Source organism: Cololabis saira, chromosome 18 (assembly GCF_033807715.1).
Source record: "Cololabis saira isolate AMF1-May2022 chromosome 18, fColSai1.1, whole genome shotgun sequence".
NCBI lineage: Eukaryota > Metazoa > Chordata > Actinopteri > Beloniformes > Belonidae > Cololabis > Cololabis saira.
The window spans coordinates 33,981,543-34,001,091 of record NC_084604.1 but is presented as its reverse complement, the minus strand read 5'-3'; the positions used below and the strand labels follow the sequence as shown (position 1 = coordinate 34,001,091).

Genomic DNA, 19,549 nt, shown 5'->3' with positions numbered 1-19,549 from the left:
CTTTATTCCTTTCTTCCTTCCTTTCTTTCTTTCTTTCTTTCTTCCTTTCTTCCTTTCTTTCTTTCTTTCTTTCTTTCTTTCTTTCTGGCTCATTTCTTTCTTTCTTTCCTTTCTTTCTTTCTTTCTTTCTTTCTTTCTTTCTTTCTTTCTTCCTCTTCTTTCTTTCTTTCTTTCTTTCTTTCTTTCTTTCTGGCTCATTTCTTTCTTTCTTTCTTTCTTTCTTTCTTTCTTTCTTTCTTTCTTTCTGGCTCATTTCTTTCTTTCTTTCTTTCTTTCTTTCTTTCTTTCTTTCTTTCTTTCTGGCTCATTTCTTTCTTTCTTTCTTTCTTTCTTTCTTTCTTTCTTTCTTTCTTTCTTTCAGGCTCATTTCTTTCTTTCTTTCTTTCTTTCTTTCTGGCTCATTTCTTTCTTTCTTTCTTTCTTTCTGGCTCATTTCTTTCTTTCTTTCTTTCTTTCTTTCTTTCTTTCTTCTTTCTTTCTTTCTGGCTCATTTCTTTCTTTCAGCTCATTTCTTTCTTTCTTTCTTTCTTCAGGCTCATTTCTTTCTTTCTTTCTTTCTTTCTTGCTTTTTTTTCTTTCTTTCTTTTTTTCACGCTCATTTCTTTCTTTCTTTCTTTCTTTCTTTCAGGCTCATTTCTTTCTTTCTTTCTTTCTTTCTGGCTCATTTCTTTTTTCAGGCTCATTTCTTTCTTTCTTTCTTGCTTTCTTTCTTTCTTTCTTTCTTTTTTTCAGGCTCATTTCTTTATTTCTTTCTTTCTTTCTTTTTTTCAGGCTCATTTCTTTCTTTCTGGCTCATTTCTTTCTTTCTTTCTTTCTTTCCTTCTGGCTCATATCTATCTATCTTTCTTTCTTTATTTCTGGCTCATTCCTTCCTTCCTTCCTTCCATAAATCAGCTTTACAAAAAAAACGTCATCAACGGGAATTTATCGTTTTTACCATGAGATACAAATTCTTACCGTGGGGAATTTTTTGACGGTTTATCGTGAACGGTAAAATATCGCCCATTCCTAATCACGTGCAAACTGCACATCTCAGCATCAGGCAGCTCTGCAGATCAACGAGGTGTTGATCTCACCCAGACCAGTCCGAACTGGACCAAGACAACAGAGAAAAAAGACATGCATGCCAAGCCAGACCCAATCCTCTGACACCGCGTTGATGGAGTTTGGGAGCACTGATTGCTCTGATCAAACCCATAAACGGGGGAGAGGACTTCGGTCTGAGCCGCGGTAATGAAGCGCTACAATGAGAGGGGGCCGGGAGAGGAAGGTGAGGACAGTGACAGTAGTGAGGACAGGAAACTTACCGCTGACAACCTCTCTGACCTTCTGGTGGGCTGCCGGAGCAAAGGATGGTCAACAAGAGAGAGAGAGATAGAGAGATGGCGACAGAGAGAGAGAGATATCAGTTGCACCTTTGTGGGCTGATCTTGAGCTGATTTACTTGGTGACTGCTAAGAATGATTAACCCCCTCATGTGCCTGTTCTCTCACTCAAATGCACACTCTGTCAGTACCAAATCAAAACACACACACACGATGTTAGCACTCACTTACACACAACACACACGCACACACACGAAACATGTACCTCTTGCTTCGTCACTTTGGGGGCTTCCTTGCCCTCTGGACCCTCTGGAGACTAGAAGAAATGAAACAGGAAGGTTTTCTCACTTTTTAAATCAGTTATCGTGGATCTGGAGATCTGTTGATCTGTTGATCGTGAATGCCAAAGCCGAGTACTCAGCGATTCAGGTAGGCCTGTGTTGAAAAAATCGATTTCCAAATTCTAAATCGATTCTCATATTAATTCCTAAAAATCGATTCATATGTCTAAAGATACATTTTTTTTATTTATTTTTTTTGCCTTTAAATATGTTTAAAGGTATGAAAACATTAAAGTGTTAGGTTATAATTGAATAAATCGTGTATATTTCATTACTTTATATACTGTCTTGGGGTTACATTTGCAAAAAATGCTAAAAACCAAAATCAAAAATTAAAAACCAAAATAGACCAAAAATGGGACAAATAAAAACTAGTGATGCACCGAAATGAAAATTTGTGGCCGAAACTGAAACCGAAATAATAATAAACACTTGGCCGAATACCCAACAATCCGAACATGGTTCTTCGCAGTTTTCATTTATTTTGCCAATTTTTTCACCATTGCATGAATCAAATAAATTTGATTTAGACATGCTTTTCAAAGAAAAAATCTTTTACAAAATTACAAGTTAGAAAATATTTATTGAACATAAAAAAACATTTTTGAATTTCCCAGCATTATGTTGTTTTGGTTCCACCTCCTGGTGAATGTTAGGTAAAATTCTTATGTGGTTACTTTTTGGTTGGCCAATGTCCAACGATTTATGTTTGTGGTGCAACTGGTACAGGACCGGCCAGTCTATTTCCTTATATTACAACGCCGTTATTAATTGTTCGGTTTTTTCCCACTTATTCCACCGAACACCGAAAGTGTTTTTTTGCCATTTTCAGCCGAACAATTTCGGTTACCGAACAATCACTAATAAACTAATAAACATCACTAATAAAAATGGAATGTGGGAAAAAATAAAACCGATTTCATACGTCTCTGTTTCCTCCCTGGATCTGTTTGGTAATTCTGACCCACATGTTTCTGAAAGCAGTTCTATCAGCATTCTGGGAGCTGATTGGTCCTTACAGCATCATTAGCTGCAATACTTGCTGTTGAATCTCAATATAATATTAGTAGTAATATTTTGCAGAACTACAGTCATATAATTCATGCAACAACTCAAAAAACAGTTTTATTAACAGTAACCCAAATCAATATCAGAATCGAATCAAATCTTGATAATCGATTCTGAATCTTAAGAATCGGAATCGAATTGATTCTTGACATTTGAATCGATCCCCAGCCCTAGATTCAGGCCCTTTGGATGAAGCACTGCAGGCCTGGCAGGAACCACCAGTTTGGTATTCCCGTAAGGAAACTCATCTATTCCTGCTTCTTCCTATTTAGGGTGATGGAGACCTGCTGGAGCGGATCCCAGCAGTGTTAGGGTAAAAGGAGGCTCTGGAAATTATAACAGGATTGTTGTACTCTTTCTGTTGCATTTTGATGACCAACGTCTCAATCCAAAAGTTATTAACTGATTGTGAAATGTATTTATTCACAACGAATAAAACGTTGGGATGAACCCGACCCTTGTGCTTATGTTTTAAGTTGTGCAGCTCAATAGGCGGTTACACTCTTTTACGAGGATAATAAAAATAGCAGACGTTATTTTTGGGAGCTTTAGGTGTTTTTTTCCATTAGCGGGGGTTCTTGGAAGTTTTTCAGGAGCCGATCGATTCGCCCTGCAAAAGTACCCCCAGGAACCTTCGATAAGGTTCCTGTAGTAGGAGGGGTACTCGATTTAGAGGAACTACCTGGCGGTAGGAATGGGCGATATTTTACCGTTCATGATATACCGCCAAAAAAATTCCTCACGATAAGAATTTGTCATCTCGCGGTAAAAAAATAAATTCCCGTTGATGACGTTTTTGTGTAAAGCTGATTTATGGTTCTGTGTTAAATCCACGCACAATGTACGTGAAGGAAGGAAGGAAGGAAGGAAGGAAGGAAGGAAGGAAGGAAGGAAGGAAGGAAGGAAGGAAGGAAGAAGGAAGGAAGGAAGGAAGGAAGGAGGAAGGAAGGAAGGAAGGAAGGAAGGAAGGAAGGAAGGAAGGAAACAAGGAAAGGATGAAGGAAGGGAGAAAAGAAGAAGGGAAGAAGGAAGGAGAGAGCAGGAGGAAAGAAGGAAGGAAGGGAAAAAGGAAGGAAGGAAGGAAGGAAGGAAGGAAGGAAGGAAGGAAGGAAGGAAGGAAGGAAACAAGGAAGGAAGGAAGGAAACAAGGAAACAAAGAAAGGAGGAAGGAAAGGGGAGAAGGAAGGGAGAAAACAAGGAAAGGAGGAAGGAAGGGAGAAAAGAAGAAGGGAAGAAGGAAGGAGAGAGCAGGAGGAAAGAAAGAAGGAAGGGAAAAAGGAAGGAAGGAAGGAAGGAAGGAAGGAAGGAAGGAAGGAAATGAGCCTGAAAGAAAGAAAGAAAGAAAGAAAGAAAGAAAGAAAGAAAGAAAGAAAGAAAGAAAGAAAGAAAGAAAGAAAGAAAGAAAGAAAGAAAGAAAGAAAGAAAGAAAGAAAGAAAGAAAGAAAGATAAATTCCCGTTGATGAGGTTTTTTGTGTAACAAACATGGCGGATCTGAGAGCGAGATAGATTTATAGTTGAAAAGGTGGAGGTATCGTAATTTTTATCGTTATCGGGATAAATACCAGAAATTATCGTGATAAATTTTTTAGTCCATACCGCCCATCCCTAGTGTCACGTGGTCAGTAGCATTACTGGTTCCGGCGATGGTTCTTCCTGTTAGAAGTTCCTGTCTGGCGGCTTTACCCAGGACCCCCGCTAATGTCAACACGCCTTGTACGAGCTATTTGATACTCTTAATTAAGGATGTTAAAATGGAGTTTTAAAAAACAAAAACCACATAATGATGGAGATTCTTTTTTTTTCTTTTTTACTTTTCAGAATTGATTCAAAAATGAAAATGATTTGTTTATATATGATCTGTTTGGGATTCTGTGTTCATTCTTTTTTTTTGATTAAAAATAATAAATAATCCTGTCGTCCAGTTCTGATACAACGCTGATTTGGTGAAGATCTGATCTGTCTGTTCACATTAAACTACAAGTGTCAGGTTCGTACGAATGTGCCAACCCTCTGAAGCTGCACCCATGTGTGCCAGGTACATGTGCCGGCAACAAAAAAACTATTTATGAAACTATATTAAAGCGGGAGAGTTAACTGAGGTAAGATACAAACAGTTTGGAATAAAAAGCGATCACAAGGGTTATTCTGGACATTTAGCTCCTTAAAGAAGACTTTCCCCGTTACACATGAAAATATCAAAAAAGATTGATTTTTCCCACCAAGTTCTGCATGCTTTCTGAGAAATGCCCACAGTAAGAGAATAAACCTAACTGCACATGAAAAGATCAATGCAGTGATGTTAACTGCTTGTCCTACTGTCTGAAATGTCCTTAGCATGCAATAATAAAGGAGCATTTGCTCTCATTAGAAGTTAATCATGTCCCATGGACACATATCTATATCTATCTCTCTATCTATTCAAAATCCTTCGTAGAGAGAGCACGGAGACATTTAATGGTTGTTTATGGGAAGATGAAGCCCTGCCAGGAGCAGCACCTGTCAGGCGTGAGCAGGGACGCTGCTGTGTGGGGTGTACAGTTACACTACCAGCCTTACACTCCATTACCATCTTCTTCCATGGCTGATTTTTCCCCCACCTAGAGTCAGACTCTACTGTAAAACTCTTCAAGGCCCTAATTTTAATGCACATGTGCAATATCTTAAGCCCGAGTGATGCTTCTGTGTCAAAGCTACGGCGTAGCGACCTCTCTTACTGTAACTACGCTAGGAATGGGCGATATTTACCGTTCACGATATATACCGTCCAAAAAATTCCCCACGGTAAGAATTTGTCATTTCTCGGTAAAAACGATAAATTCCCGTTGATGACGTTTTTGTGTAACAAACATGGCGGAAGGGGGATCTGAGAGCGAGGAGCTCGTTGTTAAACGAGGCTCCAGCTCCGTTATCTGGAACTGGTTTGGATTTGAAAACAGTGACGAGGTGCAAACTAACATCATCTATTATATTATATGCAGAGTCTGCAAAAAACAGTGGGTGCAAAGGATGGCAATACAAGTAATTTATATATATATTTTACATTACATATTATTATATATAACGTAATAATTGGTGTAGTTTAGTAGCATTTAGTATCTTTTAGAGCAGTGTTTTGGGGGCTCCAAAGACTGAATGTGGTGATAGATTTATACTTAAAAATAGTGATGCACCGATTGTTCGGTAACCGAAATTGTTCGGCCGAAAATGGCAAAAAAACACTTTCGGTGTTCGGTGGAATAAGTGGGGAAAAAAACCGAACAATTAATAACGGCGTTGTAAAATAAGGAAATGGACTGGCCGCTCTGTCCCGTAACGTTGCGCACCACAAACATAAATCGTTGGCCAACCAAAAACTAACCCCATAAGAATTTTACCTAACATTCACCAGGAGGTGGAACCAAAACAACATAATGCTGGGAAATTAAAAAATGTTCATTTTTTTATGTTCAATAAATATTTTCTACCTTGTAATTTTGTAAAAGATTTTTTTCTTTGAAAAGCATGCCTAAATCAAATGTATCTGATTTATGCAATGGTGAAAAAATTGGCAAAATAAATGAAAAACTGCTGAAGAACCATGTTCGGTATTGTTCGGTATTCGGCCAAGTGTTTATTATTATTTTCGGTTTCGGTCTTGGCCACAAATTTTCATTTCGGTGCATCACTACTTAAAAAGGTGGAGTTGAATTGGTATTTTTTTTATCGTCATTTCTATCGTTATCGGGATAAATGCCAGAAATTATCGTGATACATTTTTTAGTCCATACCGCCCATCCCTAAACTAAGCGTTGCATTTACGACCACCACAAGAAAAGCGATTGGTCCACTTGGTAGCATTGAATTTCTCTCTACGTATTTCTGGCGACTTCTACTTTCCCGCTGTTTTCCAAACGGACAGCGGGAGAAATGGAGCAGACTGATGAGTGACTTATTGAAGAAATATGGAATTGTATTAATCTATACGAAACATCAACTCCCCGCTGCAAAGATAGCTTTACTCAGAGATAGCCATGTGGCTCTCCACTGAAAAGAGGAATTGCGGCAAACATTGGTCTGGACGATGGAAACTGTGACTGCATTTACATGCAGTCAATAACCCTTTTAAAACCCGAATATTGGCAATAACCCAAATTTGCACGGCCATGTAAACACCAATAACCCCTTTGAATAACCTGAATTTGCTCATATTTGGGTTTTTAAAAACCCAAATATGAGCCCTGGGTTACTCCTTTTAAAACCCGTTTTCTGCGCATGCTCTGTTCGCAAGGAATCTTGGTCTTTTGAGTCCAGGAAGTTCTTATAAACACGGAGAAACGCAAGACCACGCCACACTTTTGGAGTGAGGAGGAGACTAATCACTTCATAAATGTAATGAAGGATATGAACATTTTGGCATTTGTAGCAAGATGTACAAGAAGTTGTGCGAAGCAGCATTTGTTTTGAATTTGGATCCAGGAAGAAGTAGCGGAAATGACGGGAATTGCGTCATGATGTTCTCCGTGCGTCACTGGTTTGATCCAGATATCCCGAATGATTAATTACCATGTAAACTGAATATTCCGAATGTTTCAGTAACCGGAATATTAGCAATAACCAGAATTTTGACTGCATGTAAACGTAGTCTGTGTGAAGAAGTGTCACCCTCTTCCTGGCGCGTGATAATGACGAATGTCGACTAAGGACGACGTAAAAGTTGTCGCATTTTAATTTTAAAAAATCATATCAGAACCACATTTGAAGGGAGATAAAATCTGAAAATATCTCAACGGATCATTTCTCATGTGTCTTCGCTGTTCATGCCGTCAAAAATAATACAGATCTGGGTCCCATGGGGGCAATAAAACTGGCTTGGGTACTTCAGCCTGCTGTGTGAACGCAGTAATATTTGAAGCGAGTCAGACGTAGGTCACGTCAACAGTAAGAATCAGATACAGTTCATTTCAGCCCGGTAGTGGGAACGTACGCTTGATCGCTGTTAAATTTGCTTGGTTAGCAAAAGCTGCTGTCACCAAAACTTTAAAATAAGTTGAAAAGTTAAACATCCAGCTGATGACCAACATATACACCGGTCCACCTTATCAAGTTTTATGTGAATTTAAAATAGGCAGAATAAAGTCAACATCTACCCCGCGTAAAGTCAAACAAGTCAGGATGTCCTCTTGTAATAATTACTATTGTTTAGCTTTATTTGTAAAAAGAAAAGAAAACACTAGTAATGTATCCCATGTGTCATCCCAGGACCTACGCCTGCACGAGAGCTTTGATTTATATTCACGTTGCCACGTTAACCTGTAACATAGCACCGTGTACTTGTTATGAAGCAAACAGCATCTGATCTATGCAACAATACAAAGCTAAATGTTTTGATTTTAAGTGTTAACTTTCATCGCTAAAGAAGAGAAACTGAACATCATGTCACAGTTATAGCAGAGGCTGCAGTACCTGTGTCATATTAAAGTTTATAAAACATCCTTACATGTGACAGTCCATACAGTTATCACATGACAAGGGAGAAAGGTTTTTGTTTTTTTTATATAAATAATTATGAGCGCTCCCGTGACCCCGAAGAGGAATAAGCAGGTATAGATAATGGATTGATGGATCGGATTATGAGTGCAATTTGTATAAAGAAGACTGTGGTAGCAATATATATATGTGTGAGCAAATAATCAGTATTTCCTATTTAATTTCACTTAAGATTTCACTTTTTTTTTTATCTAAGATCCGTATTGCTATGAACGGAAACCCTGAACTTGCTAGATTTATTTATCTAACAGTATTTGTACTGCAATGACTTAAAGTTACTCACAGGTTTATATATATATATATATATATATATATATATATATATATATATATATATATATATATATATATATATATATATATATATATATATATACATATATATATACAGCCAGATTTATTCATCTAACAGTCATTTTACTGCAATGACTTAAAGCTACTCACAGGTTTATAAATATAATATATATATACATATATATATATATATATATATATATATATATATATATATATATATATATATATATATATATATATATATATATATATATATATATATGTGTGTGTGTGTGTGTGTGTGTGTATGTGTGTGTATATATATACTGATAACTAATAACAGTGAATGGGATGTAATTGTAATACTATTAATTTATAATGTTGCATTTTAGTAAAAATAATTGGAAAGCTTAACCTTCCTTTCATTTACTTTTAATTATCCTCTCTCACAAGTCCATAACTGCTTACAGACGCACTTTCCATATTCATTTCTCTATTTACTGCTGCTGATTTACAGTTTTTGGAAGCTCTGTGGGGATTTCAATATTATTGATGGAGGTATCTTGTTTAAGGGCCAAGACGTGCTGCTCGTAAACGCAAATATTGATTCAGACACCGTTATCAACTTGAAAAAACGGGGCTAAATTTGATGGATCGCGTCGTGAAAGCTGGATAATTGGGCTGCAGGTAAGCAGCCCCACCACCGGGGGAAATACATGTTGTTTTAACATTTTTTAGCCTGCAGGTTGGCATCATTTGCATGTGTGCGACCTCCGCCCCTGGAGGCCCCCCATTCTCTGTCCTCAAAGGAGAATCTGCGCAGACAATGGCAGATTTTAGGTGCTGGAAAAGCCAGCTCTCCGTGCACGCACGCACGCACGCACAGTCGCACAAAGCGCCCCAGCTCGACGTGTGGATGCTGTTTGGATAAATAAAAGCCACGGCCCCTTTTAAACACAACGCCAATTGTCTCCTCATTCTGTCTCTTTTTCTCTTTCTTTTCAGTCTGGAACCGGGTCTGTTCATCCCACTATACCATTAATGCGCACAGAAAGAAAGAAAGAGGTTGCCACATTTTTTTTTCTCGGTGTTAGAATAAACACAATCACGAAATATTAAGTATAAGATAAAAAAAATAATAATAAAAAAATTTATCCTGAGAGATTTGCGCGTCTATCCATCCAGTGCGTTGTGACATTCAGCGAAACCCACCGTGGACAAGGAAGAGGAAAATCCAGAGAGCACAGGAACGGCCATTGACATGATCATTTGCGGGTTTTATAGTGTAAGAAAAAAAAAAAAAGGAAAAGGGGGTTGCTCAAATAAGCTTCTCCCTGTGTGTAATTTAAAATTTAAAAAGAGGAGGAAAAAACGCCTTAAAAGGTTGCGGGGCAAAAAGCCGCTTCCTGAAACTTTGGCATCCACCTCACCTGCCTCGACGTCGCCACAGGAAAAAGGCGCACCGCTATTTGGCTGTGATGCCAGCGCTGAACTACAGTGGAGGAGTGCGCCGGGCGCAGCGGACAAACTCACCTTTCTCTTCGGCATTTCAGCAAGGGGGAAATGTTCGTCCACGTACAGCTCGGGGAAAAAATTGAGGTCAAACCCGTGGGGCCAAAAGTGATGAATTTGAACTACCTCGAAATACTGGATCAATATCTAAGCACCTCAGATAATATGTTGATTATATGCACTCCCCAAAACTCTGTGCCTCCTGCAGCCATTGGGTAGAGGGGTCAAAATCCTGCGCTGTGCTGACTCCTGATTGGCTGGTGAGGTCTCTATGTAAATGAGAGGCTTGTTCTCATTGGCTGGAGGTTATGAGAGCCTCGTTGTGATTGGCTGCGCGCTCTTTGTGCGCAGATCCCACGAGATGGCGAAGGCTGAGAGGGAAAGTGGAGACAGGCCAATAGAATAGGGGCTTTGCTCTCGGTGGATCTGGGTAGTGTAGGACGAGAAAGAGAAAAAAGGACAGAGAAACCTGGTAAAGAATATACAAAGGACCAGAAAAAAAACACACACAACAAAAACAGGCACAGTGTCGGCAGTTAGACCAGCTCCAGAAAAGCTTACAGACAGTCACTGGAAAGAAAATGTAAATAATACTGTACATGGAGTCATAATCAGTACTCGAATTGAGGGGGGATGAGGGGGGATGGCATCCCTCCTGAAATAAAAACGGTCAAAATCATCCCCCCTGTAAAACTGCCATCCCTCCTTTCCATCCCTTATGTCATTTCATCAATGAATGTGGTTTTACTGCTATTTCAACATTTAGAGTCATCACCAGAAAAATAACTTTTGACAATTTTCACCTGTTTCAAGTAAATTTTCACTTGAAATAAGTAGGAAAATCTGCCAGTGGGACAAGATTTATCTTCTCATTACAAGCAAAAAAATCTTGTTCCACATGCAGATTTTTCTACTTATTTTAAGTGAAAATCTACGTGAAACAGGTGGAAATTGTTGTTTTTTCCAGTGATGAGTCTTGTTTTAAGTGTAATGAGATTTTTTTTACTAAAATGAGACATTTTAACTAGAAATAAGACAAATATTCTTGTTAAGATTTTGAGTTTTTGCAGTGATCCATTTTACTTATCCTGTGAAGGACAGAGTCATATTGATAAGTTCAGAAAACAGTTTTTTATAGTTGTGTTTTGATGTATTTGATGTAAGCCCAGTGGATATTTAAAGATTACAGAAGGCTGCATTTAACTGCTGCTATGTCATTCCTGCAGTATTTCTGCAGGTGTTTTGGTCACTGCTATTATATATATATATATATATATATATATATATATATATATATATATATATATATATATATATATATATATATATATATATATATATATATATATATATAAATATTATTTGTAATCAGTACAAATTATCTGTCCCCATATGATAAAATCCACCATCCCCCCTGATTTTTTTTTTTACAACTCGAGTACTGGTCATAATGTATAGACAGGTGTATTCCAAAGTGTAAAATCATACATTGTTGTCTTATGTGGTAGCTCAGTGGAAATCCCTGATAATATGTCATCTAGCAGTCAGATGCAAAGATTAAATAATTTAATATGTGATGCTGGCGGTTTAGAAGAGACAAGTGACATTGTTGTTATTAACAAGTGTCATAAAGGTGTTTGGGTGGAATTTCTCATCTTGTTTCCTTTGGTTGGTTTGCTTTGCACAGGCAGGATGCTTATATGTTTAAATAAACTAAGGTGCTGCTCCTGACATTATTTTTTTTTTTGTTGAGACACATCTCAAAAGATCTTTTGGTACATGTTGGGGTGTCATTGGTCAGGGAAATGCACCTCAAGATTAAAACATAGAGGGGAAAGCTCTGGAATGGCTTGCCTTTTCATATTCACACTAATCAGACTTTAGCTATTAAATTACGGTTAAAAACATATTCAGTTCAATTCAAATTCAAAAGTACTTACGTAATACAATTGATCTTTACATCATTATCTGAGAGGAGCTGGAAATATGGACATTTTTAAACGTAGACTAAAAACTCATCTCTTTGGTCTGGCTTTTATGTAGCATCACATTTTATAGTTTTATTCTGTTTAACATTTTTTAAAGGTATCTGTTTTATTTATTTATCTATCTCTTATAATGTTTTTTATTATTTTTTATTGTTGTGGACTGATTATTTTTTAGCCTTAATCCTTGAACTTTTATCTTTTTATAAATTTTATATATTCTATATTGTATGTCAGGGTGCATTGGTCTCCCAGTTTTTATTTCTTGGTCTCCCAGTTTTTATTTATTTGTTTATTATGCTTATTTTTCAATCAAAATGTCAAAGCACCTTGTATTTCATGTACCTGAATGAAAGGTGCTATATAAATAAAATTTGATTGATTGATGATTGATTGATTGATGATTGATTGATTACTTCTCTTTGGCCTTCGATTCAGAGTAGAGCTTGACACATTGACAGATAATGGACTATACTGATATTTCTATTTTGTAAGCACTTTGGTCGACTCTATTGTTTCTAAATATGTAAATAATAATAAATAAATGTGACCTTTGACCTAACCCCAAACTTGCCTTTTCTAATTATCCCAAATGACACTTAGTGCTAAAACTAGTGATGCTAAAACATCACTCTATGTATTTGTGTTGCAAATACGTCATATACATGGCGTCTCATTTCCGCAGCTGCAAATGTTCTCATAAAATGGGCACGTAGCATATTAAAAGAGTGAAAGACATATGGGCAAATAATGAGCAGACCACAAGTGGGTGGCTCATAAAAACCTCATAATGCCACTTTAAACACGTATTCTAACCCGTGGAAAACCCCAGATAAAAGCATATAACAACCCCTTTCTTTATTTTTCACACTCTCGTGTTGCTGGAATATGTCAGCCAAACTCTGCACATAAATCTTAGATTTTCCTTTTCACAGTACACGTTAATTCTTTTTTCAAATTAGGTATTACTATTAATTATGTACTAATACAAAATCTTGAAAGATTTTCAGTTATACTGTATAACAAGGGCCTCATAAGAAGCTGACCAAGAAATGTTGTATTTTAAAGGATTAAAGGACATTAGATATTTAATGATCTGTTTATTCTAAGTTGGTAGACTTATTGTATCAGTTCTTCTTAAGAGTTTAGAAATCCTTTGTTGTATGCTTGTCTTTTAATTTTTGAAAGTCCTTCTAAGTTAATTTTGAGGCTAAGTCACCCCCAAAATTCCAGTCAAATCTTGTAAGATCACTTCTCTGATAGGAAAATATGAGTGAATCAACATCAGAGGTGTCAAAAGTATTCACATTCATTACTCAGGTAAAAGTATAGATACTAGAGTTTAAAAATACTCCTGTAGAAGTTGAAGTATCAACTCAAGATTTTTACTCGAGTAAAAGTATAAAAGTACTGGTTTCAAAACTACTTAAAGTATAAAAGTAAAAGTAATGTAAGGGGGAAAAAAACCATTAAGGACAAAAGCCATTGAAAATGAATGCATCTTAGTATAATGCAAATATATTAAAGAAGCATATATGTGTACTATTGAGCATTAACATGTGTTTCAGAGAGCAGGAGATATGATGACTAGTTGTCTATAAGTATTGTAATGGTGCAAAAAGTCAAACTTCAGAGGCATGTTATCATTTATCCTAACCTTTATTGGAATGTACATCCAAGTTTAGTTGCAGGAATCTGAGTTAACGGATGTAAGAACAAAACTGGACAAGAACATCTGAAACAACCACAACCAAATTCACTCTATCCGGATGGAGCAATTTAACTGGATAGTTTTTATTAAAGGCCCAAATGAAATAGAGTAACGAGGCTGTTTTTAAAATGTAAGGAGTAAAAAGTACAGATAATTGCGTGAAAATGTAAGGAGTAAAAGTAAAAAGTCGTCTGAAAAAGAATTACTCCAGTGAAGTATAGATAACCAAAATTTCCACTTAAGTAAGGTAACTAAGTATTAGTACTTTGTTACTTGACACATCTGATCAACGTTGAAATATGGTTAGGCAGAAACATTGAATCCATGTTGTATGCATGTTGAAGCCTGATCCGTGACAAATAGAATACGTTGATTCAACATTGATTACACATTGGCATTAGAATTGGATGATTGATTGATGGTTGATCCACCATCAATTGTCGACATTAACCAAAAATCAACCTTTTTGACCATAATTCAACATTGATTTAACATATATTGTTATCTGGGTCATAACTTCAGCTGTGTAAATGTGTGATGTGTAAATATTACTATTTAAAACAATAAGCAGTTACTTTCTTTTAAATGACCACAGGAACATTTTGTCTCTTTCATCCATCTGTGTGGTTCATAACCTGACATGAACTTCCAACCTATGGACAATAAACATCCAGAACCTTTTCTACATCACACATGGGTTCGCAGGGTTTTACAGTGCTCAAACGCATACCTCACATTATATATCACAATGTTTTAGGCATACAATGACCAGAAAGGCACAGTGCAGGAGGCAACAAAAGCAACCTACACACTCCTGGGCAACTTCACAATAGACAGAGAAGCAGAGAGATATATACAAAAATCTCACAATGGACAGAGTTTTCCTGCTCATACAGACAAAACCCTTCTTTTTTTTCCTTTTTTTCCCCTTTTTTTTTTTACATAGACCTGAATACACAACTGTTTTACGGGTCAACATAGAACATGCAGCTCAACTGCTGCTCCACTGTTCCAGTTAACCCTGTCAGCTAACATGGAGGAAAAACAATAAAGACCGCCTGTACTGCACACGCGTATTCAGTACTAAAGCATAATATGACAACTAGTGCTGGGCGGTATACCGGTTCATACCGAATACCAGTGTTTATTTTTCTTATGATATGAATTTTTCATATACCGTAATACCTGTGAGTATGTACAGTAGCGTACACAACATTGGGAACGCCGCGCGGCGCTGAGGGGACTGTTTAGCAGTAGTGTGCACCGATTGTTCGGTAACCGAAATTGTTCGGCCGAAAATAGCAAAAAAACACTTTCGGTGTTCGGGGGAATAAGTGGGAAAAAAAACGAACAATTAATAACAGTGTTGTAATATAAGGAAATAGACTGGCCGCTCCCGTAACTGCTGCGCACCACAAACATAAATCGTTGGCCATCCAAAAAGTAACCACATAAGAATTTTACCTAACATTCACCAGGAGGTGGAACCAAAACAACATAATGCTGGGAAATTAAAAAATGTTCAGTTTTTTATGTTCAATAAATATTTTCTACCTTGTAATTTTGTAAAATATTTTTTTCTTTGATAAGCATGCCTAAATCAAATTTATTTGATTTATGCAATAGTGAAAAAATTGGCAAAATAAATGGAAAACTGCGAAGAACCATGTTCGGTATTGTTAAAATAGGCCAATCTAAGCCAATTTACTGCAGCAATTCCTTTCCAAATCATTAGAAAATGTGGTTAACACCCAATTGAGCATGAAAAAAACAGAAATACCGTGATATACCGTGAAACCGATATAATTTTGAAAAATACCGTGATATAAACTTTTGGTCATACCGCCCAGCACTAATGACAACAAACTAAAATACAGTATATGGACATGGATGGATGGATCTGTCTGTGAGCCCTCTCTTGGTGGATGTTTGTTTTTGTGTGCGTGTGTGTGTGTGTGTGTGTGTGTGTATCTTGGTCATTGGTTTATAATCATCATTTATGTAGGTTGAATCTTCAATCATGTGCAGCTGAGATATTTCTGTGGATCTTATAGAGAAAAAATAATATGTGCACTGTAAGAAAAAAAACGTTGTTTTTACGGAAAAAAACTGGCAGCTGTGGTTGCCAGAATAATACTGTAAAAGATACAGCGGATTGTAAAACACATTACAGAACAACCTGTGAATTTTACAATTTTAAACTGTAATCCTTTACAAAATAACATTATACAATTTACGTACAAAACTGGTAAATTCAACTTCCATTTTCAGCCAAATTAGCATGACTATGCCTTCATTAAAGCTATTTTCTCCTGTACAATTTACGTGCAGCCATTGCTTATTTACATCTAATCCCATTAAATTTAACTGGAAAACATCAAAATAGAGGCATTATTAATCGGTAAAAGCCTCATTATAAGTAATTAAGTAAGTCTTAAGTATAAGACAGTAATTTTTTTTTTTTTAATATCTTTTTATTTCACAATAATTTTCACATCCCACATTCCTACCCTCCCCATAATTACCCTAGGAAAAAAAAAAAAAAATACATTAAGGGAGAACAAAATTAAATAAATATTTAAAAAAAAAAAATAAATAAATAAATAAAAGAATATATAATGGCAGCAACAGCGATATCAAACTATATATATATCCATACATACATACAAACATACATACATATAAGGCACAAGTTCGAAAATAAAGATACTCATTGGTCCCCTTTGGAAAAATTATCCAGTTTTGAGAATAATGGAAACCAAAATTCTTGAAAAATATGAGCACGGTTGTATTTTTCTAAGGTTAATTTTTCCAATCGTAAAATAAAACTGAAATTTGATCCAAAAAAAACTTGAAAGTTGGAGGAGAATCATCTTTCCAAAGTAAAAGTATGCATTTCTTAGCGAAGTATGTGATCATAATTAGTATCCTGCTTTTTTTCCGGTCTAACTGAAGATCCAGTGTGTCATTTAATAAATACAAATTGGAGCTTAACTCAAAATTAATTTCTAATACTGATTGTGTGAAGGAATGAATTGATTTCCAGAAACTTATTAAAAGATCACATTCCCAAAACATATGTACAAATGTTCCATAAAACAGTAATTTGACTGAATTTTTCCGCTTATTTTATTCAAAGATTGTGTGTTGTGTAACATATTTTGTAGTATTAACAGCGGTGTTTTGTTGTGAAATAAACATCTACGTACTATCATTGAATTCTTTGAGTAATGTCTTCATTAAATGAGTTATTACACGTTAGACAGACAAACTCTGACACATTGTCAACAAAGATTTTCACCTGTAACATTTAACGTCCTTCACCGTTGCTATTTCACAGATTTTTACGGTAATTTCTAAGGGCTTTTCTTACAGTGTGATAACATCCAGAATATGCTGACACGACTGCGTACACAGTACAGTTAAAAGCATTGCAATGGTTGTGCTTCTTGACTTGACATCACACATTGAGTTCAGATTTTAAATGTTGTTAGAATATTGTTTGTTTGCAGCAGAAGAATCAGCACTTTAAAGTATTAAAGTCACTGTGAGTCTGCCACTTTTTATTGCATGCACTTACATGACAATTGCAGCTGTAAGCTGGATAAAACTACACACTGGTATGAAATGGTACTATACATGTTTTCCTGGTGCTTTCGTACGGGTTTTCTGTAGGTATTCTTGCTTCCTCAAACGCATGAAACAGATTTTCTTGATTGGTGGTTGTTAGTCGTCTATACTAGGGATTGTGAGTTTGGTTGTTTGCTTCATGTGTGTTACCCTGATGGCCTGGTGAACTGTCAGGGTATGAACCCCCCACTCAGGCCCAATAAAAACTGGCATGGGCTCCATCCCCCTAGTGGCCATGGGTAGGATACAGCAAGTAAAAAAAAGGAAGAAAAGTGGATGCATGTTGGCCATAAATAGGCTGTTCCACCAAATTTAGCACGCAAATGGAAAAATAAATAAATACGTATAGACAGTACTGGAGTTGAGGGGGGATGAGGGGGGATGAGGGGGGATGAGGGGGGATGGCATCCCCCCCTGAAATAAAAACGGTCAAAATCATCCCCCCTGTTAAAAGTGCCATCCCCCATTTCCATCCTCATTTCATCAATGAATGTGGTTTTACTGCTATTTCAACATTTAGAGTCATCACCAGAAAAATAACACCAGAAAAATAACTTATTTGACAATTTTCACCTGTTTCAAGTACATTTTCACTTGAAATAAGTAGAAAAATCTGTCAGTGGGTCAAGATTTATCTTATTATTATTACAAGCAAAAAAGTATTGTTCCACTGGCAGATTTTTCTACTTATTTCAAGTGAAAATCTACTTGAAACAGGTGAAAATAGTTTTTTTTTCCAGTGATGAGTCTTGTTTTAAGTGTAATGAGATTTTTTACTAAAATGAGACATTTTAACTAGAAATAAGACAACTATTCTTGTTAACATTTTGAGTTTTTGCAGTGATCCATTTTATTTATCCTGTGAAGGACAGAGTCATATTGATAAGTTCAGAAAAGTGTTTTTATTGTTGTGTTTTGATGTATTTTATGTAAGCCCAGTGGATATTTAAAGCTTACAGAAGGCTGCATTTAACTGCTGCTATGTCATTCCTGCAGTATTTCTGCAGGTGTTTTGGTCACTGCTATTATTTGTAATATATTATATTATTTGTAATCAGCACAAATTATCTGTCCCTATATGATAAAATCCACCATCCCCCCTGATTTTTTTTTACAACTCAAGTACTGCGTATAGATATATGTATATATATATATATATATATATATATATATATATATATATATATATATATATATATATATATATATATATATATATATATATATCAAGAGGCCAGAATTGTGTTAGCGACCTACTTCAGTGTGCTATGATAATACTGATGTGCGGATGTTTGATTGTTTTTGATGTGCATACAGTACTCTCCATGTAATTTCACCAGTGCAACCAATCAAATCCAAATTTAAGGGATGGCTAAGACAGATTGGTTATCCAGTTTAGTCCAGTCTGGTTTTGCAGCTACAGGACCTGGGACCCTTGAAGTCACTGAATCAACTATGAACCCACAATTATATCTGACAGTTAGAAATTGGCCCAAATGACTCAATGAAACATGAGAATGATCTCAGCCACACCGAAAAAATGTCCAACACAACGATCAACCAAATGTCAAGGTGATCCAGAAACACTGCCGTGTTTGTTTGTACTGTTTATTCCGAATATGCCAGGAAGCAAAATAATAAAGCATAGAAAAACCGAAAATAAATGACATATTCGAAAAGGAGTGAGAAGAAGCATAGCTTATTAGCTCTCACCCCTTTGTCTAAAATAAAAAATATATATATATATATATATATTATATATATATATACATACACATATACACTGTATATATATACATACACACATACATACACATACATAGTCTAGATACTGTTCTCTGAGCCAGAGCTCATTTAAAATGAGCTGTGTGGAAAACTGTGCTGTTGTCAGATGAACTTATGTTTGAATTATGTTTAGAAACCATGGACACTGAGACAAAAAAGGAAAAGGACCATTAGACTTGTTATCAGTGCTCTAAATCCTGCATCTCTGGTGGTAATGGGCAGCCTGCTCATCTGCAGAGGAAACATCAAAACTGACATTAATGTACAGGTGAGATGGCATGTTTTTCAGAAATGGTCTTGTATTTCTCATCAAGATGATACTAAAGGCAAGGCAAGGTAAATGTATGTGTATAGCCAGTACTCGAGTTGTAAAAAGAAATCAGGGGGGA

General features: G+C 36.2%; 1 long non-coding RNA gene across 1 annotated transcript; it reads right to left on the bottom strand.

The window, feature by feature from the left end:
* Nucleotides 1-1,285: 1,285 nt before the first annotated feature.
* On the bottom strand, nucleotides 1,286-10,279 carry LOC133464439 (uncharacterized). The gene is made up of 3 exons (XR_009784481.1): nucleotides 10,071-10,279; nucleotides 1,591-1,641; nucleotides 1,286-1,337 (listed from the first exon to the last, which is right to left on the bottom strand). It is a non-coding gene; the product is annotated as an uncharacterized LOC133464439 (long non-coding RNA).
* Nucleotides 10,280-19,549: the final 9,270 nt, after the last annotated feature.